This window comes from Salmo salar, chromosome 03 (assembly GCF_965601325.2).
Source record: "Salmo salar chromosome 03, fSalSal1, whole genome shotgun sequence".
Taxonomy (NCBI): Eukaryota; Metazoa; Chordata; class Actinopteri; order Salmoniformes; family Salmonidae; genus Salmo; species Salmo salar.
The window spans coordinates 62,947,141-62,974,887 of NC_138293.1; the positions used below are offsets into that span (position 1 = coordinate 62,947,141).

The window sequence follows — 27,747 nt, forward strand, 5'->3', positions numbered from 1 at the left end:
TGCAGCACTCAGTTTAATGATAGGGCTATGAGGGAGCGGATACCATTTTGTTTTGGCTAATGTTTTCAATAGTTTAATAGTTTACACATTTTCAAACTACAATAGAGCTGCAAATTAGATTTTGTTATTGTTCTTTTTGCACACTCACAGGACACATTCCCTCACACACACTCACATTGACACTCCAACACGCACGCACGCACGCACACACGCACAAATATCGTTTTGGAATTGACCAATACTTACTTTCTTTCGCGTGTTCTTCTTATTCTTATTTTGATTTCTCGTGTGGTTTTGTTCTACTTTACATTATTTGACAGTGCTACGGATATTGATTACTGCACTGTTAGAATAAGAGCTTGCAAGAAAGGCATTTCACTGTACTTGTGCACGTGACATTAAAACTTATCAGGAGGGGGAATTAATTAACTTTGTATATTCATTTCTTTTTGAGAGGCAGACAACAGGCACCAGCAGAGCCCAGTGCACTTCTAATTAGTCTTATCTCCCTCAGTAACTCCTGGGCAGCCCTGGATTCTTACAGACTATAAGACTGGGGAGACAAGAGATAATGAGAGCGAGATAAACAGAGAGAAATAGAAAGACAGAGACAGGCAAAGAGGCTCCATACCTACTGTCAAGAAATGGAGAAACGTTAATTGTAACTGGCATCCAGACCTACCACTGTACAGTATAGTAGATATTGTCCAATATCCCTTTTGGACCTGTGTAGTAAGATAGAGTGAGATAACACACACACACACACGGAATAATGACATCTGTGACACTAACTATTCCAAATGTGTATGAATAGGTACATTTCCTTACTGAAAGACAAAGTGGGAATCGACTTGTAAGAGGTTTTCATGGATGCAAATCAGACATAATGAGCTATCGTGCCACTAAATGGCGGAAAGATACTCAATCTAGCTCACTCACGCTCTACTCTGTGAATCTGAACTTTTTGTGAATCCTCTCTATTTGAATAAGTCTAAACTCTGAGACTTTACTTTGTGTTTTTGGAGGGAAGAAGGTCACAGGGTCATCCAGGAGTGTGTATGTATGCCCCTCCCCACCTCAGCAGATGCTTGTACAGACCTGATAAATCCCCCCAGAGCAAAGCCATCCATCATACACCTGACAGGCAGTAGCAGACGACGCCTGATGCGACATCACGATTTCTCAGAAAAACAAGCATATCTCTGTGAAATGTCAACGGAGTACTGAGTGTAACGCAAGCTTTTTATTTTCAAAGCCTTTTACCTTTAATTCAGCTTGTGTCACGTTCATTTTGCTTTCTGAGACCCACGGAAACACCTTTTCATATGACCACCACAACATGTAAAATCCTCAAAGGTTACACAATCCGACTTCTTGGACATAATGTTAGTGATATGTTAGGGAAAGACCCCACTGAACGACTCAGAACATATTTGTCCTGGTAAAATGCATTTTAGAACATAAGGAAGTGAAATTTCACCAAAGCGCGTTTTCACCCACTCTGGGCAGAGTGGGCGGACACCCTACACATCATTGAATTGACACCTTTTGAAGTCAGAAGGTATTATCCCTGGTTGAAAATAATTAAATGCCTAGTCCATTATGGATTCTCAGCACAGCATGTTAAAGCGTCTCAGTAACAGATGGAGTGTTGTGGACCAGTACACAGACCACCCAGATCAAAGGGTAAGCACAGCAGGCGTAAAAGAAAACTGCCTCCAGTCACCAGCGAAAACAGGCCTTGGCTTTACCAGGGCACCCCACCACGGGGGCAGTGTCATGGGAGCCATAAACAATCTAAGGAAGGATAAATGCATGTGTTTGTTTTTCACCCCCCCCTTTACAATAAATTCTTGGCATTTGCATACAGTTGTTGTGAGAAACAGTGGCAGGAATCATCGGGGCATAGTAAAACATGAACCACCTCCAAGACGGTCTGTTGGTTCAGCTGGAGGGAAGAGAAGTGCTACTTCACTCAACAGATACCAGTGGTACAATAATAATTTGTCCTATTTCACACGTGTGTAATTGGAAATGTGTTTTTTGCATATCCCACTCCCCCTGACACTGGAGAGTGGGGTCACGGCCAGGGGTCAGCCATTACTGTCTGTGACCCTGGAGAAATGAGGGTTAAATGCCTTGCTCAAAGGCACATCAACAAATTCTTCACCTAGTCAGCTCGGGGATTCCAACCAGCAAGCTTTCGGTTACTGGCCCAATGCTGCCCCAACGCTAGGCTACTTGACCCCAGCCTAACAGGTGATATAGAGGTGAAGGGGCTGTGTGAACCACTTCACAGAGGGAGTAAGATTGCGTCTCAAATGACACCCTATTCTCTAAATAGTGCTCTACTTTTGATAAGGGTCCAGTGCACTATATAGGGAATATAGTGCCTTTGGGACGCAGTTCACAACATCATGGACCACCACACAACCACCCACCCTGCATGGGCTCCCCATCCCCTCCCCCTGCTCCAATACACTCCCCTCCCTCCCCCTAGCCCCCACATCGTTGACGCCGGGGGCAATAATTACGAGATCACATTTCACCCTCATCCTGGACTCTTTAACCTCACCATGGCTTCCAAGTGCCTCCCCATTTGGCTTCTTCACGGGACAAGAAAACTACAGACGGCAACTCAGAGTCTATTTTAGTTCCGTACCAAAAGGAGAACTGATACCTTGTTGTTTTCTTCTGTTTTAAGAGTCCACCAGACTGAGCTGCATGGTACTCTGAGGATCTGTGTGTGCGTGAAGGAATCTCTCTCAGACAGAAAGCAGATAGAAGGAAGAGGGAGGAGGGGGCGACGTGTTGGACATGGGAGATTGTTTCCAGGTCTGCCTCCTTTTGGGAAGTGCTGTGAGCACTAAAGGTCAAAGGGTGTGGGTAATCTTGTGTTTCATTAGCCGACCCTCCATGAAGCTATAATTAGCTTGAGGGCTCAGCAGGACAAGCTGTTGCTCTCTGATCCCCTTCCATCACATTAAAGCAGGCACACAGAAGGTGAGTGTGTGTGGGATCTGTGTGTATACATGCCTGGGCGCAGGTGTGTGTGGACTACAACATTTTAATTGTCACACAGATAGTGTTTTGTTGAGTTTTCATCTTGATTTAACCTACATGAGCTGCATTGATTGCCAGAGATGGTTGGAGAACTTTGGGCTTTGTTGTTCGATTGTTCAATTAAACCACAGTCCTAAAAGGACTAAAGGAGACAAGAAGGTCACGATAACAAAAAAATCGACACAAAATCAAATACAGTAATTAGTCAGTCAGGACGACCCTTTCACATGTTATTTTCGGCCACTTCCGTTTAACCTCCAATTCCTGTTTCCTAGACCCATGCACAATGCACATACCAATAAACCCATCCATGCATCTCTCTCCCCCTCTCTGTCTGTTTCCCTCTCTCTGTCGCTCTCTCACCCTTTCCATTCTCCACTTTCCCCCCTCTCCCTTTACCCCTTCACTTCATGTTCTCACCCCTTCCTCCAGGCGGTTTCCTGGCAGAGATGTCAGTTAGTCCCATCCCCGTTCTGGTGGTCAGCTCAGCTGCAGGCCAACTTGGCCCAATCTCGCCTCCCTCACTTGTTGCTGCTGTCACTGGAGTGACGGGGGTATTTTGGTAACCATGTGTGAAGGCGGCTGAGCGCCCCCAGCGGGGTCAGGGTGGGTGGGTGGTAGGGGGGTTTATGACTGGGCCTGATGGAGGGGTGACGCTGATGGGGACAGGCAGGCTGTGAGACAGGCCCCATCGTCCTGTGAAGGGCAGTGTCACACCCGTTCTCCTCACATCAACCCGCTGTCTGTCTGTCTGTCTGTCTGTCTGTCACACGCTCGTCTGACTACCCCTTAAACAGATCCGACTCTCCCACTACAGCATGGCTACACAGGGCTGCTCAGAGAGAGAGGCAGTAGAGCTGCACACTGCTCTTACATACACAAACAAACACCTCACACTCAAATAACACACATCTCTACACAGGACAGATAAGGCTGCTGCCACATACCAGTGCACAGACCTGTAGAGTGTGAAAGCCAACAGTGTGTTTTGCTGTGCTGAATCCACAGCGTTGAATAGGACAGTGATGACTGCGTCCCCTTAGGGATGGTTCTCTCTTCCTGTGGGACTTTGACATACTGCTCCATTCACTACGCCACTGCACCGGCAGGCCTGTCTGGGTTGCTTAGTACTAGAGCAAACGACTCTGCTAAAGTCCTTGTACTACATCCTCTGCAACAAGTAGAATGTCATGAAGAACTCCATGGAATTCTAGCTGGATCCATGAATAACACGCACCACAGGGCCGTGGGGGAAAGGGAAGAAAAGCGGAACAGAGGAGAGAGGATGACGTCATCGTTCTCTATCTCTCCAAACACACAGTGACTCATGGGGGAGATGAGCAGAGGAAGGGATCAGAGCACGAAAGCCTACACACAGACACACACAATGGGACAAGCAGTCACGGCTCCGGTATACAGTCCTGCATACATACAGTACATACAGGCAGAGGAGCCAGACAGCCATAAGCCTGGTGGATTTGACAGGCCAGCGCGGCCGGTGAGGTGAGCCCTGCAGCTTGTCCCAGCACCGTGACAGGTCATCGGGGGTTAGACTCCACTGATCTGGTATTACCACACCATGCAGGCATTACCCAACCTCCCCTTTCCCTCATCACCATCACACACTGGGTGATACATGAATCCAGCTACAGCCTGTGCTAAGCACACATCACTCACCTTTTACAAGGGTAAAACGCAACAGAGAGCAGGAAAGATGTGGAAAGAGAGGGGCGAGGAGAGAGAGAGAGGAAGAGCGCGATTCACACAGCCAGTGTCAACATTCTGGTATTTGTTACGCTAATCTCTCACATGATGGCAGTTTAGAGTCTCACATGGTGAGTTTGAATCTCACCCACGCAGAAGTTGTTCATGAGAAAATCTTGTCTTAACAGAATCTCAGCAAGCCAGTCTGAGGAAATGACACTCGGTGAAGTCATCCAAACCCACAACTCAGCAGCATTGTTCCAGTTTTAACAGACATACACTACCGCTCAAAAGTTTGGGGCCACTTAGAAATGTCCTTGTTTTGCAAAATGATAGTCAAGACGCTGACAAGTGTCACGCCCTGACCAGGTGAACTCGGGTATTTTGGGTCAGGGTGTGTCATGTTGGGTATTTTTCCTTGGTTTGTTTTCTATGTTTGCGGTATAGCCTTGTGTTAGCTCTATCTGGTTTATTTCTATGTTGGGTTCTGTCGATTCCCAATCAGAGACAGCTGTCGCTAGTTGTCTCTGATTGGGATCACATTTAAGTTCCTTTTTCCCCCACGCTGTTTGTGGGGTGTTGCCTCTTGTGTTTGAGCAGTTAACGTATCGGCATTTTCTTGATTTTGTGTACGTGTTTATTTCAGTGTAAAGAATAAACATGTGTTCGCTCCCAGCTGCGTTTTGGTCCGCTTCCTCGTCACCCGACGACGATCGTTACAACAAGGTTATAAATAAGGATTTTTAATTGAAATAATAATTGTGTCCTTCAAACTTTGCTTTCGTCAAAGAATCCTCAATTTGTAGCAATTACGGCCTTGCAGACCTTTGGCATTCTAGTTGTCAATTTGTCGAGGTAATCTGAAGAGATTTCACCCCATGCTTCCTGAAGCACCTCCCACAAGTTGGATTGGCTTGATGGGCACTTCTTACGTACCATACGGTCAAGCTGCTCCCACAACAGCTCAATAGGGTTGAGATCCAGTGACTGTGCTGGTCACTCCATTATAGACAGAATACCAGCTGACTGCTTCTTCCCTAAATAGTTATTGCATAGTTTGGAGCTGTGCTTTGGGTCATTGTTCTGTTTTAGGATGAAATTGGCTCCAATTAAGTGCCGTTCACTAGGGTATCGCATGGCGTTGCAAAATGGAGTGATAGCCTTCCTTCTTCAAGATCCCTTTTACCCTGTACAAATCTCCCACTTTACCACCACCAAAGCACCCCCAGACTAGAGGTCGACCGATTACGATTTTTCAACGCCGATACGATACCGATTATTGCAGGACCAAAAAAGCCGCTGCCGATTAATCGGCTGATTTTTATATATATTTGAAATAATGACAATTACAACAATACTGAATGAACAATGAACCCTCTATACCATTTGTATTTCATATACCTTTGACTATTGGATGTTCTAATAGGCACTTTAGTATTGCCAGCCTAATCTCAGGAGTTGATAGGCTTGAAGTCATAAACAGCGCTGTGATCAAACATTGCTAAGAGCTGCTGGCAAACGCAGTAAAGTTTGAATGAATGCTTACGAGCCTGCTGCTGCCTACCATCGCTCAGTCAGACTGCTCTATCAAATATCAAATCATAGACTTAATTATAATATAATAAACACAGAAATACAAGCCTCTGGTCATTAATATGGTCAAATCTGGAAACTATCATTTCGAAAACAAAACGTTTATTCTTTCAGTGAAATACAGAACCATTCTGTATTTTATCAAACGGGTGGCAACTCTAAGTCTAAATATTGCTGTTACATTGCACAACCTTCAATGTTATGTCATAATTATGTAAAAATCTGCCAAATTAGTTCCCAACGAGCCAGGCGGCCCAAACTGTTGCATATACCCTGACTCTGCGTGCAATGAACGCAAGAGAAGTGACACAATTTCCCTAGTTAATATTGCCTGCTAACATGAATTTCTTTGAACTAAATATGCAGGTTTAAAAAAGATACTTCTGTGTATTGATTTTAAGAAAGGCAAAATATGTTTATGGTTAGGTACTTTCGTGTAACAATTGTGCTTTTTTCGCGAATGTGCTTTTGTTAAATCATCACCTGTTTGGCGAAGTAGGCTGTGATTCGATGATAAATTAACAGGCACCGCATTGATTATATGCAACGCAGGACAAGCTAGTTAACCTAGTAATATCATCAACTATGTGTAGTTAACTAGTGATTATGTGAAGATTGATTGTTTTTTATAAGATAAGTTTAATGCTAGCTAGCAACTTACCTTGGCCCTTTGCTGCAGTTGCGTAACAGGTGGTCAGCCTGCCACGCAGTTTCCTTGTGGAATGCAATGTAATCGGCCATAATCGGCATCCAAAAATGCTGATTACCGATTGTTATGAAAACGTGAAATCGGCCCTAATTAAATCGGCCATGCCTCAAACCTCAAACTTAGATTCGTCTGTCCATAACACTTTTTTCCAATCTTCCTCTGTCCAGTGTCTGTGTTCTTTTGCCCATCTTAATCTTTCCATTTTATTGGCCAGTCTGTGATATGGCTTTTTCTTTGCAACTCTGCCTAGAAGGCCAGATCCCGGAGTCGCCTCATCACTGTTGACGTTGAGACTGGTGTTTTGCGGGTACTATTTAATGAAGCTGCCAGTTGAGGACTTGTGAGGCGTCTGTTTCTCAAACTAGACACTAATGTACTTGTCCTCTTGCTCAGTTGCGCACCGGGACCTCACTCCTCTTTCTATTCTGGTTAGTGCCAGTTTGCGCTGTTCTGTGAAGGGAGTAGTACACACTCACATGGACTAGCCTTCATTTCTCAGAACAAGAATAGACTGACGAGTTTCAGAAGAAAGTTCTTTGTTTCTGGCCATTTTGAACCTGTAATCGAACCCACAAATGCTGATGCTCCAGATACTCAACTAGTCTGAAGAAGGCCTTCCAGTTTTATTGCTTCTTTAATCATAACAACAGTTTTCAGTTGTGCTAACATAATTGAAAAAGGGTTTTCTAATGATCAATTAGCCTTTTAAAATTATAAACTTGGATTGGAACACAGGAGTGATGGTTGCTGATAATGGGCCTCTGTAAGCCTATGTAGATACTCCATTTAAAAAAATCTACAGTTTCCAGCTACAATAGTCATTTACAACATTAACTATGTCTACACTGAATTTCTGATCAATTTGATGTTATTTTAAAAATGGACAATAAATGTGCTTTTCTTTCAAATACAAGGACATTTCTAAGTGACCCCAAACTTTTGAACGGTAGTGTAGCTAATAGCTAAATCCCACTCAGCAAGTAGTTCACTAATGCAGTGTGTGTGTGTGTGCGCGTGCATTCGTGCCTACAGTATATTAAATGAGCATATCCTACTCTGGTATGCTCTGAGCTTTTTTTTTCTTTCTGTCTGAAGGTATTTGTGTGTGTGTGTGTGTGTGTGTGTGTGTGTGTGTGTGTGTGTGTGTGTGTGTGTGTGTGTGTGTGTGTGTGTGTGTGTGTGTGCTCGCTCTACTATGGATGTGCCCTGAAACCTAAAACCAATACAGTATGTGTTAAGGCTCTTTCCATTTCTTCTCTAATAATGACTGGAAACTCTCTGGAGAACTTTCAACAAGCCTAACTGCACCAAACTATCCATTAATTACAGGGCCACAGAGAGGCTAGCTGGTCAATGGTATTGAACCCGTATACCAAAAGTAATAACAGGAGAGAGACTTATAGGCGGTTCTAAATAAACCAGTTCCAACACAATATGTAAAAGCAGTGTTTATTTTTACTGTCCGTCATGAAACCCTTCGATACATGTAACCTGCTGACAGTAAGGCCGCTGGTGGAGGCTGGAGGGTCGTTCATCATACCCCCCCTTTCTGAATATGGGGAGGGAGGGAGCAGCTCTCCTCTCCTGTATTTCATCTGTCTCATTTCCCTGTTGATTGCCTCTCCTCTACCTCTCTTCTCTCATTCTCTCCATCCAGCCCCATGCATCTCCGATGGGGCCAATTATCTAGTCTTGTACATTACTATTTCAGCCCTGTGACAGGTAGAGGAACTGAAGGGGGAGGGGCGTACGCCCTCTGAGGGTGACACAGGGTGGAGGGAAGATGGAGGTGGGAGAGGGGTGTAAGATGGAGGGGGGTTGGAGGGTGGTAAGACAGAGGGGTTGACATGGGTGGGGGGGCGTTTCCTGTCTCATCTCTTGGAGGTTAGAGAATGCTCTTTGAACCATAATGTTTTAAATCACACCTCCTAGATGTTCTAAGAAACATTGTATCTCTGTGGATTAGGTTAGGTAAGTGTTCCTGTCGCCTGCGCCGCATTGTCTCACATTGTCATATTGTCTCTCTCTGTTGAATCACATTCTTAATGCTTAGAAGGTACATTTTCTCTTTTAAGATATTTCCCACTGTGTGTGTGTGGTTTGGTTTTACTATCCTTGTGGGGACCAGAAGTCCTCACAAGGATAGTAAACAAGGAAAAGTTGAACAAGTGGGGACATTTTGCCAGTCCCCACAAGGAAAAAGGCTATTTTAAGCATAGTGGTTAGGTTTAGGGTTGCAATTAGGGTTAGGGTAGAATTAGAGTTCGGGGTTAGGTTTAGGGTTAGGGTAGGATTAGAGTTCTGGGTTAGGTTTAGGGTTAGGAGTTATGTGTATGACCTCTTGCACTGTACGATCTGCCTTGATGTGAGCATTTTCTGAAGCTCACTTAATCTGCTCATCTTTGGTATCTGCCGATCCACCATGTCCCATCACCTCTGAATATCTCTCCTTAGTTGATCACAACAACCCACCCAACAATACCACTGCTCCTGTGTGTGCCATTACACTTTATTGGTGGACCAGTGGAGATATTTCCAATTCAACATGTTCATTTCATTTAAAAAAAAAATGGAATAGTAACATGAAAGCCTTCCAGTCATATTCCAGTCATGTTTGTCATTGTCACATTTTCCTACAGTGAGATGTTTGATTGGGTTTTACATGAATGGTTGTTTGCCCAGTTCCATACTGATGACTTCTGATGAAGGAGGTGTAATTGTTGACATAATGCATAATGCAACTCATAATGAATCGCCTTAGAGAGAGAGAAAGAAAGAGAGAGCGAGAACGAGAGAGAGAGAAAGAGCGAGAGAAAAAGAGAGAGAGAGGTAAAGGAATGTGTGTGAGTGTGAGTGAGTGAGGATAAAGAGAGAAAGAGAGTGAGAGAAAGAGAGCGAGAAAGAGAGAGAGAGAGGTAAAGGAATGTGTGTGAGTGTGAGTGAGTGAGGATAAAGAGAGAAAGAGAGTGAGAGAAAGAGAGCGAGAAAGGGAGAGAGAGAGGTAAAGGAATGTGTGTGAGTGTGAGTGAGTGAGGATAAAGAGAGAGAGAGAAAGAGAGCGAGAAAGAGAGAGAGAGAGAGGTAAAGGAATGTGTGTGAGTGAGGATAGCCTACTGTTGACAGGACTTCCATACTGCCTCCTCTTTTTCCTCTCTGTGTTTATTGTAGTCATTCTAGATTTACAGGAATATTACTGCTACTCACTTTTTTTTCTTTTTTTTTTTACAAACTTATGATATGGAATGTTGTAACTCCTAGGTCATATGACGGAACGTCAAGACTGCTGTTCCCTAAACGCCTCCAGCCTAATTTAAACACAGCAGCAACTGTTTACGACTGGACTAGGCCTATACCTCCAGAAACAACACACATATAGCCTGTGTGGTAAATGTTACGGGGAGAGCGAGAGTGAGCATCAGCTTGGTTTATCACAGACAGAGGGAACAGATGAATGGACAGTAGTGTGATTAAGAGGAAATATCATGCTGCCAGTCCTTTGTCACACATCTCCACGGCATTTAGTCCCACCTTGGAGATAAGGCTTTCATGCGATATGACAGACTGCCAGCAGATCAAAGACACACGGAGAGAATGGGAGCGAGAGGGGGGAGAGGGAGAAAGAGACAGAAGGAGAACAGAGGACATAGGGAGACGGATTATATCAATGCAATCAAATACAAATGAACTGGTTCCCCCCGCTACCCAGCCCTGAAACTTCAACCGTTGTTGGAGTGTGAGACTGTGAGCTTCAGCATATGAAGGTTCTCTGGCTATAAATAAATGCATTATAGGACAGAGCGAGAGGCCGGTACGTTTTCCTCAAGCTAGTTGGCCTCTCCTCTCTTCGGCGCCCTGAATACCTCAGCCCATCGCTGCGGCGGCTGTGGTAACCTTGGCTGCAGTCTGCAATGCAGCTGAAGGGGGAAGAGAGGTGCCCCTTCCTGTTTGATTGTCGCCTGAGAGTTGTACAGCTGCTGCAGTGCACCTCCACTCCACCCCCCCATCTTTCTCCTTGCCTTTAACTCCCCATCTGGGGAGGGGGAGGAAGGCAGGAGGGGAATCCTGTACTGTTCACACGCAGACAGTGCGCACACACACACACACACACACACACACACACACACACACACACACACACCCCATCTAGTTTCTCCAACATCTCGTTTTTCGAGGTCATCATTGATATCCTGAATCCATGCATACAATTACTACAACATGACATACACTCAATTCAGTCCGGCAATCTATTCTAGACCTCCACATTAGAAAACCCTTTTGCAATTATGTTAGCACAGCTGAAAACTGTTGTTCTGATTAAAGAAGCAATAAAACTGGCCTTCTTTAGACTAGTTGAGTATCTGGAGCATCAGCCAGAAACAAAGACTTTCTTCTGAAACTCATCAGTCTATTCTTGTTCTGAGAAATGAAGGCTATTCCATGCAAGAAATTGCCAAGAAACTGTACTACTCCCTTCACAGAACAGTGCAAACTGTCTCTAACCAGAATAGAAAGAGGAGTGGGAGGCCCCGGTGCACAACTGAACAAGAAGTAAATTAGAGTCTCTAGTTTGAGAAATAGACGCCTCACAAGTCCTCAACTGGCAGCTGTATTAAATAGTACCCGCAAAACACCAGTCTCAACGTCAACAGTGAAGAGGCGACTCTGGGATGCTGGCCTCCTAGTTTTATTGCTTCTTGAGTTTCAGAAGAAAGTTATTTGTTTCTGGCCATTTTGAACCTGTAATCGAACCCACAAATGCTGATGCTCCAGATACTCAACTAGTCTGAAGAAGGCCTTCCAGTTTTATTGCTTATTTAATCAGAACAACAGTTTTCAGCTGTGCTAACATAATTGCAAAAGGGTTTTCTAATGATCAATTATCCTTTTAAAATGATAAACTTGGATTAGCTAACACAACGTGCCATTGGAACACAGGAGTGATATTTGCTGATAATGGGCCCCTGTATGCCTATGTAGATATTCCATTAAAAAGAATCTGCCATTTCCAGCTACAATAGTCATTTACAACATTAACAATGTCTACACTGTATTTCTGATCAATTTGATGTTATTTTAATGGACACATTTTTTTTGCTTTCCTTTCAAAAACAAGGACATTTCTAAGTGACTCCAAACTTTTGAATAGTTGTGTACATGCATTCATAAACACACACCAGGCAGCAAACATGTACACATACACACAGCCAGAGGGAGGGGGGGTCTAATTGGCTGCTGTTCAGTAGAGCTTAGTCACCTGAGTAGGAGTTGAGGAGGGAGTGGTAGAAGGCCAGGCAGATTACTACACAATGAGAAAGAAGTTTTTGTAAAAAATAAAAAATAAATAAAACTCTCTCTCTCTCTCTGTATTTGGCTAAATAAAAATATGTCTCAGAGGGCTTTTGATGAACGATGCGTTTTCTCTCTGACACATTCCACGCCCGCGAGGCGCGTGGCCGTGAAGCCCACTCAACTCTATAAATAATCCCCAGCAGCCTGCTCCTCTCCTGGGCTCCTTTCCTTCTGTCTCTGTCTCCCTGAGAGGCCTGGAGATCCAGCAGCCCTTCGCTCTCATTGTTCCTGCCTTCTCCAGAGAAAAGAACTCACCCCAGATTCACTATCCAGGCAGGCAACATTTCTCTCTCTCTCTCTCTCTCTCTCTCTCTCTCTCCCTCTCTCTCTCCCTCCCTCTCTGTCCCTCTCTTTTCCCTCTTCCATAAACTGATCATTCATCAAAGCAATTTCTAAGGCCATATTTGGGGGCAGCGTTTTAGCTGATTATTTCTCAGTGCAGGTAAATGTTAATGGGCTATGGCTGACTTGGAGTGCCAGAGAGGAACTTGTAATAACATAGTATTTGCAGCCCAGGTCTGTGTTCAGAACAGGGAACGGGGAACAGGGAACGGGGAACAGGAAACGGGGAACAGGAAACGGGGAGGGGAGGTACTGTGGCTGTCTCATTGACTCTAGTTAACCAACATCGCCTGTTAACTCTTTTGATCTTCAACAATTAGAACAGCCTCTCCTTCATTGAAGTGAGATAATTCTGTCTTGATGAATTATATTAGCTTTGATACGATTTACAACTTCATTGCACAGTTCCTGTAAAGGAGACAAAATGTAGGCCATGGTTGAGCAGGAGGCTGGAGGACTCAAGGTGATGGGGGGCTGCAGCCTGCCCAGGAAGGGATCGACTGCAGCGGGGAGGGAGGAGGGATGTCAGGGTCAGGTCTGCTGATGGATGGAGAGAAGAGAAATCAGAGAGGAGACAGAGTGGAGCCAGCTATCCACCCATAGGGCCAGCCAGGGGGAACGCAGGGAAAGCGTGAGGGAGCGCACCCTATTTTTAGAGTTGCCACAGCATGTTCTTAAAACCACCCGTCTGGCATCTCTTCCTCTTCTCTTAAGGTCAGGATTCCCTCCGAGACTTCTGGACAGAGAGCGGGAGTGGGGGGGAGATGAAAGCAGAGAAGCCGGGAAAAGCTTTAAGAACACAAGCTGACACCTCAGCCCCCCATGTCACCTGACCCACTTTCACTGCGTGGCAACCTGATTCCCCTGGTATGTAAGGACACAAAGCAGTGGATTGTGGGACTGGTAGGAGGCTGAGACTGAGGCTGGGGATGAGGCTTGGGCTGGAGCTGAGGCCAGGTGAGGGCAGCCTTGTGGCCTGTGCGTGTCTGCAGGGTGTTAGGAGGTGTAGAGGGCTATTATCTCCTCAGGCTCAGAGCAGAGAGAGGTTCCCTGCAGCAGGGTCAGGGACATCACACTGAGTGGTGTTATTGACTACCATCACATTCATTGATTCTTGGAAAAGAGCACTGAGTGACACGGGAGAGGGACAAACGAGAGACAGAGACAGAGTGAAAAGTGAAAATCTGTGTTGGAAGGAGAGGCTGCCAAAGTGTGTTTGACAAAACAACAAACGTTTACTTGAAATTTGGTCTAAGTGCCTTCTACGGTAGGTAGCCTAGCGGTTAAGAGCGGGCCAGTAACCGAAGGGTCGCTAGTTCAAATCCCCAAGCCTACTAGGTGAAAAAAATCTGTTGAAGTGCCCTTGAGCAAGGCACTTAACCCTAATTGCTCCTGTAAGTCGCTCTAGATAAGAGCGTCTGCTAAATGACTCAAATGTAAGGTTTGAGCGTCAGGAGAGAGTTTTCAAGGCCAAAGCAACTGATGTCCCACGAATGTCCGTAAATACAGGAGCGCTCTTTATCCTATGACATTGGCTGAGACTGTGTTCATATGAATGGGACATAATTCAGCACAGCCTGAACCTGTATTGAAACTCAAGGTAAGTGTGAGGGTGTAGGAGGCCTGAGGAGATTTGCATCCTCCATCATTTCACCAGTCTATGGAAGCTATATCCTTAATTTATTTATTTACACAATGTACCTCAACCAAGGCTGCGCTCTCATTTTCTCCCCTTCTACAGGTCCAGGTATTGGATATGACTACACTTATAGAAAATAAGATGCTATCTAGAACCTAAAAGGGTTCTTTGGCTGTCCCCGTTTTGGTTCCATGTAGAACCCTTTCCACAGAGGGTTCTACATCGAAACCAAAAGGGTTCTACCTGTAACCAAAAAGGGTTCTACCTGTAACCAAAAAGGGTTCTCCTATGGGGACAGAGGAAGAACCCTTTAGGAACAGTTTTTTTCCTAAGAGTGTACACAACCACTCAGTTTATTTTATGCATCACAACACCACTCTGCACCAAGGAGTTCCTCGGCAAACAAGCTGCTTTATTCAGTGTGATGAGGGAAAATCTATCTATTGTGCCACGTAAACAGCAGAGATAATGATCTGCCTTGGAATGAATCCTCCCAGGTCTGCTGTTTTCTCTGTCTCACTTTCTTTCTCTCTCTCCTTCTCTCTCATCATCATTTACTCCGCATTACATCTAGCTAGGGTTGGAAAGCCACTGGTAATTTTCCAAAGTTACTGGAATCTTCAGTAATTTTGGTAATTAACAGATAATCAATGGTAATCCATTATAACTTTGGTCATTTATACTTGAATACATTTTTTTAATTATTGAAATATAGTATTCATTTTGTATATCTATGTCCATATTGTCCATGAGTTTGTAGTGGATAAACCATACGGTTAAGAAAAATGTGCCTAATTACGTAATGAAAATAACCTCTAACCAACAAAGGCATTAGTTTCAATTAACTCTGCAACTCTTCCAACTATTGACTTTTTTCTACAACTGGCACCAGTTTGGTGCCAAAATATTGACATCAAATACATACTGACAGTCAAATAAATAAGTGTCAAAATATATAAAGGATATGTCATGCTAAAAACTTCATATTTAACACTAATGGTATTCACACTAAGTTGATGGTTTATATTTAGGATCATGTTTTACAGCTTTGTCATTCAATTTTCTATTTTAAATTCAGCTTATTTGATTATTTTATATATTTTATCCCCTAGACATCCTAACCTCTCACCATTACCAATAATAGCAATAATAACTTAGACACTTACCTTTTTGAGAAAAATATGTATTATTATTATTTGTTAAACAAAATCTCTTTCTCTAAGCAAATGCAATTGCAATTTCAACACCATTAAGTTTGCTGACGACAGGACGGTGGTAGGCCTGATCACCGACGACGATGGGAACGCCTACAGGGAGGAGGACTGTGACCTAGCTGTGTGGTGCCAGGACAACAACCTCTCTTCAACGTCAGCAAGACAAAGGAGCTGATCGTGGACTACAGGAAACGGAGGGCCGATCGACGGGGCTGTAGTGGAGCTGATCGTGGACTACAGGAAACGGAGGGCCGAGCACGCATCGATCGACGGGGCTGTAGCGGAGCTGATCGTGGACTACAGGAAACGGAGGACCGAGCACGCACCGATCGACGAGGCTGTAGCGGAGCTGATCGTGGACTACAGGAAACGGAGGGCCGATCGACGGGGCTGTAGTGGAGCTGATCGTGGACTACAGGAAACGGAGGGCCGAGCACGCACCGATCGACGAGGCTGTAGCGGAGCTGATCGTGGACTACAGGAAACGGAGGGCCGATCGACGGGGCTGTAGCGGAGCTGATCGTGGACTACAGGAAACGGAGGGCCGATCGACGGGGCTGTAGTGGAGCTGATCATGGACTACAGGAAACGGAGGGCCGAGCACGCATCGATAGACGGGGCTGTAGCGGAGCTGATCGTGGACTACAGGAAACGGAGGGCCGATCGACGGGGCTGTAGCGGAGCTGATCGTGGACTACAGGAAACGGAGGGCCGATCGACGGGGCTGTAGTGGAGCTGATCGTGGACTACAGGAAACGGAGGGCCGAGCACGCACCGATCGACGAGGCTGTAGTGGAGCTGATCGTGGACTACAGGAAACGGAGGGCCGATCGACGGGGCTGTAGCGGAGCTGATCGTGGACTACAGGAAACGGAGGGCCGATCGACGGGGCTGTAGTGGAGCTGATCGTGGACTACAGGAAACGGAGGGCCGAGCACGCACCGATCGACGAGGCTGTAGCGGAGCTGATCGTGGACTACAGGAAACGGAGGGCCGATCGACGGGGCTGTAGCGGAGCTGATCGTGGACTACAGGAAACGGAGGGCCGATCGACGGGGCTGTAGTGGAGCTGATCGTGGACTACAGGAAACGGAGGGCCGAGCACGCACCAATCGACGGGGCTGTAGCGGAGCTGATCGTGGACTACAGGAAACGGAGGGCCGAGCATGCACCGATCGACGGGGCTGTAGCGGAGCTGATCGTGGACTACAGGAAACTGAGGGCCGAGCAAGCACCGATCGACGGGGCTGTAGCGGAGCTGATCGTGGACTACAGGAAACGGAGGGCCGAGCACGCACCGATCGACGGGGCTGTAGTGGAGCTTCAAGTTTCTCGCTGTCCACATCACTGTCACAACGTCGACTGAAGGTGGCGCCTCTCCTCGTTCGGGCGGCGCTCGGCGGTCGTCGTCGCCGGCCTACTAGCTGCCACCGATCCTCTGTTCATTTTCTTTTGGTGGTTAGGTCTGGTTTAGGTTTGCACCTGTATTGTGTTAGTTCATTAGTGGGGGGGTTATTTAGTCTTTCTGTTTAGGTTTGGGTTTGTGCGTGATTGTTCTTTGTCTGGTTTGTTAGGCTGGGGTTAGGTATTTTTCCCTCTGCCTTTTGGTGTATGTAAGGCTGCGAGTTTTGGGCTGCGCCCCTACTCTGTTTTCGGGCTCGTTCTGTTCTTTGTATTGTTGCCCTGCCTTACCTGTTGTTGGCAGTTTTTGGATTTTGCCTATTAAACGTGGTTTGACGGACATTAGTCTCCTGCGCCTGACTTCACCCCTCCTAATTCCTTGAGTACCCTGACAATCACTAAGGAATTAACATGGTTCACACACACCAACACAGTCGTCAAGAAGGCATGACAACACCTGTTCCCCCTCAGTAGGCTTAAAAGATTTGGCCTGGGTCCTCAGATCCTCAAAAAGTTCTACAGCTGCACCATTGAGAGCATCTTGACTGGCTGCACCACCGTTTGGTATGGCAACTGCTTGGCATCCAACCGCAAGGCGCTACAGAGGGTAGTGCGTACGGCCCAGTACATCACTGGGGCTGAGCTCCCTGCCATCCAGGACCTCTATACCAGGCGGTGTCAGAGGAAGGCCCCAAAAAAGACTCCTGCCAACCTAGTCATAGACTGTTCTCTCTGCTACCGCACAGCAAGTGGTACCGACGCACAAAGTCTGGACCCGACAAGCTCCGGAACAGCGTCTACCCCAAAGCCATAAGACTGCTAATAGTTAATGAAATAGCTACCAGGACTATCTGCATTTTAATTCATCACATATGCTGCTGCTACTGCTTATGATCTATCCTGTAGCCTCATTGTGTATTTATTCCTTGTGATATTATCTTTCTATTATTTTTCAATTATTATGCAGCCCTATGTGCCACAGTAGATGTGACCCTGGTTGACTCAGCTAACAGGGGACTTCTCTACCGCCTGTTCAATTAGAATCATGACATAAAGCAGCCTGTCTCAACAGTTGTTTCATTACAACTAGTGCAAATGAAGCAGGAAGCACGTTAGAGTCAGGCTGCCTTGGGTTATTTACTAGACCTGTACCAAAACCAAAGTTGAAAAAGTTTCAATCATTTTAAAATAAATCCTTTAATAGCTGAATCTGTTCACTTCTCCAGAGATATCATTGAATGATATGCACAGCACAATCAAAAAGGGAGACACACAGGTACGCAAGCATCACATATGCAAACACACACACACACACCTTTTTATGCAGTGCCAAAAAGAGGAGGATAAAAAGAGAGGAGATAAGATGCAAAGTGGTTCCTCCAGTGTTATTCTGGCTCCTCTCCTGCAGTGCATGTGTAGCCTCATGCTGTGTGTTGGCAGGCAGACTAACAGCACAACCACCACAGCTGCTCTACAGTCCAGCTCAGCTGCTACATCACAGTGATGTTTATGGGAGGACCTGCCCGGGCTGGTCCCTCTCTACTCCCTGTCATTAGGGTTCTCCACGGGGGCGCTAACACTGCTGTTGCCTGGTGATAGCCGGGATTGAGGGACACCGTTGGCCCCCTACCCTACTCTACCCTGCCCTCCCTACCCCGCTCCAGCCCTGTCTCTCTCCTGTGGGCCTCAGACCGTTCCGTTTCCCTGCCTCCCTGACCACCACACCCTGTATGCATCACACCCTTGAGAGGAGTGTGTGTGAGAGAGAGAGCGAGAAGAGAGATGGGGAGAGAAAGAGAGAGAGCGGTACTGCAGTGAGAGAAAATGAAAGAGGCGGTTTGGAAAAGATAGGAGACAAAGATAAAGGAGGAAAAATTACTTAAAAATACGTGTGAACTTGAACCTACAATATTTCAAAAGCATGAATAAAAGGACACGCGCGCCACACACACACACACACACACACACACACACACTGCATTACTCATAGATCTCATGGGACCACATAAGGCATTTGTTTTGTTTGTTTCAAGAGGGAGAACAGTGTACAGTACTTGATGGCTTCAACAACGACAGGCTTTATTTGTGGAGGGTATGCTTTGAAAGACCACCCGTGTTATGTGTGTGTGGGTGTTCAACAGCGTGGAGGGTGGACCAGGAGCAGGGCCGCTGACGGGGGGGGAGGACGGCGGGACTGGGGGAGCGAGGGCGTAGGCAGGCACACACTCGGAACACAAACAAATCCTCATCACTACAAAGCATTATTAATCACATAAATTAACCATGTCACTCAAACTCCACATCCCTGATTGGAATATCTCTTAAATTAAAGCTCAACAACAGAGATATTGCTAGACTCAAAGATAAACATGTTTCCATTAATTATTCAACCAAAACTAATATGTGTGTTCAGTACTGAACAATTAAGAAACGTCTAAGTGAACAACAGAAATCAATAGTGTTTTGAGTGTAGGGAGCTCAGACTTGTTTTAGACAGTCTCTGCTTGGGAAATGAATGGTGTTTCCTCTGGCTTAGTGAACTCTCCAACCCGTACAGTACTTGTAGCAGCCTACACTCCACAGTCAGCATGTCTGTCTACTGCCTGCAGGGAGGGAATTCTACAGGCCCGGGGTCCTCTTTAATCCAGAAGAAATATCTGCAGTCATTTTCCCCCTCTTCATCCTGCAAATAGGCTGAAAGTCCCCTTGCGGCCCAGCAGAAATATTGTCATTTCGCTCTTCTTCCAATCAGCCATGTCTTCAGAAAGTAGCACTATATTCACTGGGAGTAAATACAGCCACCATCTCTTCTTCTTATCAATCTAGTGTGTTTAGGCTACTGGACCTTCTTTAATCATTGGGGCAGAGGAATTGGCAGCCCCTGTGTCATTTTGCCAATGTGGGGCTGTGTGTGATTTAGCACGCGCCACCGTGGCCATCACCCTGATTTACTAAAGTAATTATGGACAAGGGAAACGTCGTCCCAATACTGGCACAGGTAGGAGAGAACATTGCAGGGAGATGATAACGCCAGACAAACATTTCAAAAACGTTGGGAGGGATGATAAAAGGGGGGACAGAGAACAAGAGTCTCTCTCTCTCTCTCTCTCACTCTCTCACTCTCTCACAGGAAGGACAGAGAGGACACCCGAAGGATGAGATGGCATACTGAAGCGCATACTCTCCCCACACACACATGACTGAGCTAATCTGATCAAACACAAGGGAGAGAAAAAAGCAGCAATTGGTCTAATCCTGTAAGATTGTCTTCAGACAGCAGACGTATTAATGAGTCTGAGAGCACGCAGCAAGGGATTCACCTTCAACAGGAAAAACACAGTAAAACATCTCTGTATACAGTGGCCCAATACCCATACTTGAGTCCTGAACAGTAGGCCATTTGAATATAAGGAAAAAATCTAGTTTAATAGTATGCCACATTTTGAAAACCGAGTATACATTAAATGCCCGGATGTCAGACTCATTTCGGCTCTTCATCTAGTAGAATTCGATGCACACTTCTCCACAATGCATTGGAAGAGGTTGGCTGCGAGTGATAGGCCCTAGTTCTATTCAAAACAAGACTACTTAATTGGGAAGATGCCCAAAGCTTCTGCTGTGGTGTTTAAATGTGGCTAAGTAGTTTTTGTTCTCCTTTAACATTATCAAAATGTTTTCTCCCAAAATGGATTACTGTTTTCTCACTAAAAAGTGTTTCTTGGCCTTCATCAGAGCTTTAAAAATAAATAGTTAACCATCTTTTGATTTCTAAATGTGTCGACCTATTACATTTTTGTATTTATGCTTCAAGCCTTACAGGTCATTCTGATCTCAGTCCCAATGATCAGTGCTTTAGTTTATTATGCTGCTGTCCAGTGGTTCTGAATTTGATCAGTGTTTTAGTTTATTATGCTGCTGTCCAGTGGTTCTGAATTTGATCAGTGTTTTAGTTTATTATGCTGCTGTCCAGTGGTTCTGAATTTGATCAGTGTTTTAGTTTATTATGCTGCTGTCCAGTGGTTCTGAATTTGATCAGTGTTTTAGTTTATTATGCTGCTGTCCAGTGGTTCTGAATTTGATCAGTGTTTTAGTTTATTATGCTGCTGTCCAGTGGTTCTGAATTTGATCAGTGTTTTAGTTTATTATGCTGCTGTCCAGTGGTTCTGAATTTGATCAGTGTTTTAGTTTATTATGCTGCTGTCCAGTGGTTCTGAATTTGATCAGTGTTTTAGTTTATTATGCTGCTGTCCAGTGGTTCTGAATTGGCGATGCGCCTGACTGACCACGTTTTTATGTACAATAGCCTTTTGATTTGAACATTTGAAATGTTTTGATGTGTGTACTAGACTATTTGATTTCATTCATATACTGTATGTTACAGCACTTTGGTTTCACTAATAAATATGTTGAAATGGAACCAAATTATCGGTTTCTGTCTTCAGTCCTTTTTAAATAGGATAGATGTGCTATCTGGTCCACTATGGTATGGGTCGAATGTGATAGTCTGCCTATAACCAGCCTGAGTAGACCTATAACTCCATTCCTATTCTATTCAGAGTTTAGAGAAATTCATTAAATTGTAAATGAGCTATTATAAGGCTGGTTATTAATGCGATGCATGTCTATTGAATATTGAAAAAAACCACCCACATAGGGCCCCTCCCTACCAACTCAGGCAATCTGGAGCCGCTACTGAGTTGCGGCCGTGGCATACTGCATACGTTTTACTAAACTTTACGTGCTAAATAGTATGTGATGTTGAGTACATAGTATGTGATGTTGAGTACATAGTATGTGATGATGAGTACATAGTATGTGATGATGAGTACATAGTATGTGATGATGAGTACATAGCTTGTGATGATGAGTAAATAGTATGTGATGATGAGGAAATAGTATGCAGTTTAAGTATGTTGTATGTAGTATGCTAATTTGGGTATTCGGACACGGCCAGCGAATCAGGCTGCACCACAGAGGACAAACTACAGACTCCTTTAGTCCAGTGTGCTTTCTAGAATACATTACCTTGTTCTCATTCAGTATTATCTCATTGGGCCGGCAGATTATTCCTAACCACATTACCTGACCAAGAAAAACTTCAGGCCACAGAGGAAAAAAAACTCACCCTCGTTCTAGACTATAACTGGTGGGGTTGCATGGTCAGGAAATCTCCTTACACCGTTTCAGAACCTTTAGGCAAACACCTGCTATAGCACCTTAACCTCTATCTCGAGTCTCACTTTACTTTGATGGGCTAAATGTCAATGTCTATCAAATGTCAGATGATTGCTTTTGAAACAAGATAACTATCAACTGCCGATTTGCTGGCATATGAGTGAATTCATACAGCGCTAATGACCTTTTTACGACTTAGCTCAGCGTAGCCACGTTCTGCTTTTCACTCATCAACCTGTCTCAGATAGATAGCAGGTAAATTATATGCTGACAAATGATACAGTGACAGGGAACGAGCTAAAAAAAAAATAATAATATTGGGAGGTGACACGGCAGTATTGAATTTCATTCTTATAAATAATAATGCGTTCTGTCACTGAAAGCGGTGAATTCTAAAACCATTTATCACAGACTAATAGAGTTTGGATACCGTTTTCAGATACCGTGCTGGCTGCCTGCCTGCACACCACGAGGTATAGCTGTTAGAGACATAAAGCCTTCAGAGAATGCTAATCTGGCTCTGCCAGCTAAACTCTGGACTGTTTATTACAGTTAATTCAAAAGCAAATAAGCAACATTGTGCCATGGAGTTAATGAGATTTCGGTCATTACTTACTCAAGTAAGACGTGTGCAATGGCCATAGGGCCTGTTTCTGTAGCGTAAGGCAGCTCGATGTACAAGTATATCCACTGGACAGCCATTATTTATCCATTATAGTCAGCCATTATTTAGTCTGAATAAAGTCTGCCCTGTCATTGTGAGATCCCCCTGTCCCTAATACAGGGGTGTCCCCTTTCCCCAATATAATTTATAAATCACTGTCCTGACTCGAGCGGCAATCAGCAGTAGAAACAATAACAAGGCATGCTCATGGGGTACGACAGTTGAACTATGCTTATGGGGCATTTTTGGGGTTATATTCTTCGAGAATCATCTGTCTTCCCACTATACACGCGACTGACTGGTCCCTTAATATCTCTTATCTGGCCCCTACCTAACTCCAGTCTACCCCATTAGCCCTATGTGGCGAATACGAACGCAGCTGAATCAAATGAGCATGCAGATCTGTATCCCAGGTAGGTAGGTATCCATTCTCAGTGTGGACAAAGGGCCTGACTGATCTCCCTCTGCATGGAAGCCTTTCTTCCCGTAGCCTTCCAAGCCCTGGCATGGGAAATCCATTTACATCCTATTACAGCGTTACACACACTCTACATTCTTAGACCAGCCGTATCACTACATTACTGGGCACAGCCCAGGAAAAAGGCTGGAAACGGGAGTGATGTACTGAGATAGACATGCACAGGGGAAGAGATGGGGAGAAAGATAGCTCTACGTATCGTCGTTCACTTTATTGTGTTATGCCACAAAGAGTTCCTCGCATAAAAATAGAGTCAGGCCTTGTGTTGGAGACACTGACGCAAAGATTTGATGTCGAGATTCTGTGGGTTCATTCACTTTACGGTGGTCCCTTTAAAGGGATTTTCAACATCTAACTTGTGGAACGGTTGTGGTTGTGCTCCATTTGGACCCTCTGACGTCTGTGAGTAAACTCTGTGAACAACTGATGCTCTCCCACTGGTTGTCAATGCTGCACGCTGCACCAGCTCCGGTCACGCGGCTAACACCTAGTTTAGATACACTAACTAGAGTCACACAGAGACAACAGCTATGCAGAACTACAAGCACCTGAGATCCCCATTAAAATTATATCATTTTCCCCTGCGCTTTAAATTCAATTGCAAATGAAAGACTGGTGAAGGGAAAGGAGAGATATTTCCCTCTCTTTTCGAAGTGATGATGACTTTGGCTTTCTGTCAGTGGAAAAGCAAGGAATTGATTGGGCGCCGGCTTGTGTTGGTGAGATCCAGTGACACTAATCAATGGCTAATAAAGTACACAGTACTTGGAATAATGGATAGATATTCCATTCTGTCATATGTTGCCGTGGGGGCAGCACAAACCACTGTCAAAAACACAACACCGCTGATTGCTTGTGGTTGAACATCTATGGACATAATTATTAGACTAACAGTCTCAGAGCGATGTTATTGGTCTAGAAGAGCTAATGTGAGGGTTCAAGACACACTAGCCAGTATCAGATTACTGGGATGTGGACTGGGCTCTAATGAACCATGAGAGTTTCCACATACAATATCTACAACATGGCTTAATGAACGATTGGCTCGATATCAAAGTGAGTGTTGGCACGTCTCCACCTACACTCTCACGGAGGAGGCTATAATCCACTTCCATTCTCCCAGCACAACCATGGTCAAGGTCTACAGCTGTAGAACACAGCAGCAGATGGGTAAGGGAATACAGTAGTGTACACTTTGTACTCTGCACGTATTTGCTGACAGAGAGAGAGAACTAGAGGAACACTGCAACCGCAATAAAGGACAAAAAAACGAAATATATCCTCCCTTTCACATTGAGCTAATGATGCAGAAATATAAGTCATTTTATTTCATGGCAGTAAGTATATCTATCTTAGTCTTCACAAGAAACAAACATAATGTCTGAATAAGATTTGTCAGCTGAATATGAGAGAATAATGGACTAAAAGATGAAAGTTCACTAAATCTATTCGGTACCTCATTAATTGAAAAAGGGTGGAAGGTGGAAGGTTGAGGTGATGGTTAGGTTGCCCAGCATCTTGATGTTTTTCATTTGTTAATTCATACCTACACAAGGTCAGCAGCACCTATAGAACAATAAACATATTTTTTTGCCACTGAGCAGGTCGAGAGGTGGTGGATCTAAAGATCCAGGCAGTAAGGTCACATTTTAATGTTCAACGAAATACCTTTGGAGTACGCCATTCAATTAGACTAGTGTGACAATGCTTTTAGAATCAGAGTGGACAGACATTGATCTGGACTCTAAAACCTGTTGTGTAACAGTTACAGGTCAGGGCATTCACCGTCAGTAGGAAGAGCAGGAGCACTGATGCATGTCAGTGAAGGATCCAGTTCAGTACGTCCCACTCTCATTGCCATGGCGATAAGGGTGAAGAGCATCCATCTCTCACTGAGAAGAAGCAACAAACAGGCTTGGTATGTCGTTTCAGTCAGCACGGTAGCATGAGTCACCGTGTTGAGTCGTCACGTTGAACACAAGGTTAGACATGATGGTGACCATAAGTAACGGGATTCTACGGGGACTGAAGTTGTGAGAGCCCCATATATTTCAATAAATAAACATATATGTAGAAATATATGAAAACGGACCATTTTGTAATATGCCCATGTATTACAAAATATACAAATATATGTCGATGTTTTGAAATGACATGTAAGTAAATATATTATTTTCAGCATAGGGACTGAAGTTGTGAGAGCTCGGAGTGTATAGCTGCTGACTGGAACATAGTCTCTCCTCAAGGACATCTGTCTGCAGTGTTGAAGGGGAGATGTAGGGGATATAAGGCAGTGCGAGGACAGTGAGGCATAAGGAGTGGAGCTGCTGACCTCACATTAAGTCTGTTTATTATGATGTGAGGGGGATGTGAGGTCTCTCGGACCTCTGAGTAGTACGAATAGTGCTGAGTCAGCACACTGGATGCATAAGTCATCCACATTCCAGTTTCTATATGAGGATTTAACAAAGTCAATAAACACACAAGACACTTGCACTTACAGCCCCTCTCCGACTGTTAGACACCAGTCTGCCCAGCAACCTGCCCAAAAACCTAACCACCCACAGAAAACCCTGTGAAGCATTAGCTCACAGCTGTTCCCTACACGCCACACACACACACACACACACACACACACACACACACACACACACACACACACACACACACAGCTGATTTTCCGCCGATCCGTTGACTCAGCACTATTCAGCTGGTGTTCACCCTCAAATGCTTCCTTTTAATGTTGTTTTTAAAGTAAAAACTAGGCCTCGTGCACTTCCTCTTTCCCTTGCCGTCCGTCACGCCTTCACGTCAGACAGCAAACGTTAGAAAACCGGACAAATCTCTGAGACAGAAAGATGACACTTACTGTCTGTCACCATTTGTCAATACCTTACTGCCTGAAATCAAGTATGATGGAGCCAGAATGATGTTACATTGTGAAGCCTTCCATAGCTCCGTACATCCAGGCAACTTCACACATTTCCTGAAACGAAGAACCTGGTCTGATGTCATGGGCAGACAGTCCAGATAATCTCCACAGCTGAGGCTGAGCCTGTTCCAATACCACCACCACAGGGACAGGAGATAGCATTAACCCCAGCCAGGAGCAGTAGCCAGCATGGGAACAGGCTTTAGAGTCAGGAGCCATGAAAAACACTCCAGTACACCGACTACCCTCCGTTCTCCATCTGGTCCAATGGACAGCCTGTCTCCCTGTGCTACCAATCCAAGGCCTTCAGCCAAGCCACCAGATCAGCCAATCAGGCCTGGATGTGAGGACAGAGATAGTACAGAAGGTCTAGATGGCCAAATACCATGTTCATCTGCTGTGCTGAGGAGGACTATGATCCCTATAAGAGCTACATGGAGAGGTAGTCACTACCCCCTGGGCACACTGGTTGAATCAAAGTTGTTTCCACGTTATTCCAATGAAATTACATTGAACCAACTTGGAATAGACGTTGAATTGACGCCGGTGCCCAGTAGGTAAGATGTGCATTGAAACCCATGTTATACCGTACAGTTCCTATATAAACAAACATTTTGACAGCTACTCTGAAAAGCCACATTAAATCCTACGCTGAAACCCCACATAAAGCTACATCAGATCAACAGTAATAAAAGTCGCTAAGCTAAGCTCTCCATCGGTACAGATGCACTATATCCTAGCATTAGTCTCCCTCTCATAGAGACTCAACAGAGAGGTAGTCACACCTCAGGGGACTGAGCTGAGCCAAGCCATTTGGCACCTGGAATCCCACCAGACTCTTTAGTGTAAACACTCAATGAAGCATACGCAACAGGCTAGTGTACTAACTAGTGTACATGCATGACAGCCCCAACATGGAGATCAAACATAGAAAACACAAGTGACTGCACACAAACATGTTCATGCATCAGGATATGACATCACACGTCCTGTCAGAGTCAGATCAATACTGTGAGGTCTAGAGGCATCTGCAGGCTGCACTGAAGATGCTCATGCCTGATAACTGCACGGCTCATATATCGCGTCGGCAGCGATTGCTCTGGGAAATGTGATCCTCTCTCTCGTCTCCACGCACACACACACACACACACACACACACACACACACACACACACACACACACACACACACACACACACACACACACACACACACACACACACCACACACACACACACACACACACGCGTCTCCTGTGGAGCTGAACAGGGGTGCAGGAGGGAAGGGAAACTACTGAGGAGAAGAGGGAGGGGGACATTTTATTACAAGGACAAGCTCAAGTGCAGACAAAAGAGAATAACAAGGTTAGCTGAAAAAAGGAGGGGGAGGCTGGTTAGCTGAAGTGGGGGTGTGTGTGTGTGTGTTCTTACATGCGTGTGTGTGTCCAATCATGTGTGTGTGTGTGTGCAATGTGCACACATGCG

At 45.0% G+C, this 27,747-nt stretch overlaps 1 protein-coding gene across 1 annotated transcript in view; it reads right to left on the bottom strand.

Annotated features, from left to right (window-relative positions):
* The window catches only part of LOC106601024 (inactive phospholipase C-like protein 2), an 83,259-nt gene that overhangs the window by 34,810 nt on the left and 20,702 nt on the right, over positions 1-27,747 (bottom strand). The window lies entirely within an intron of this gene.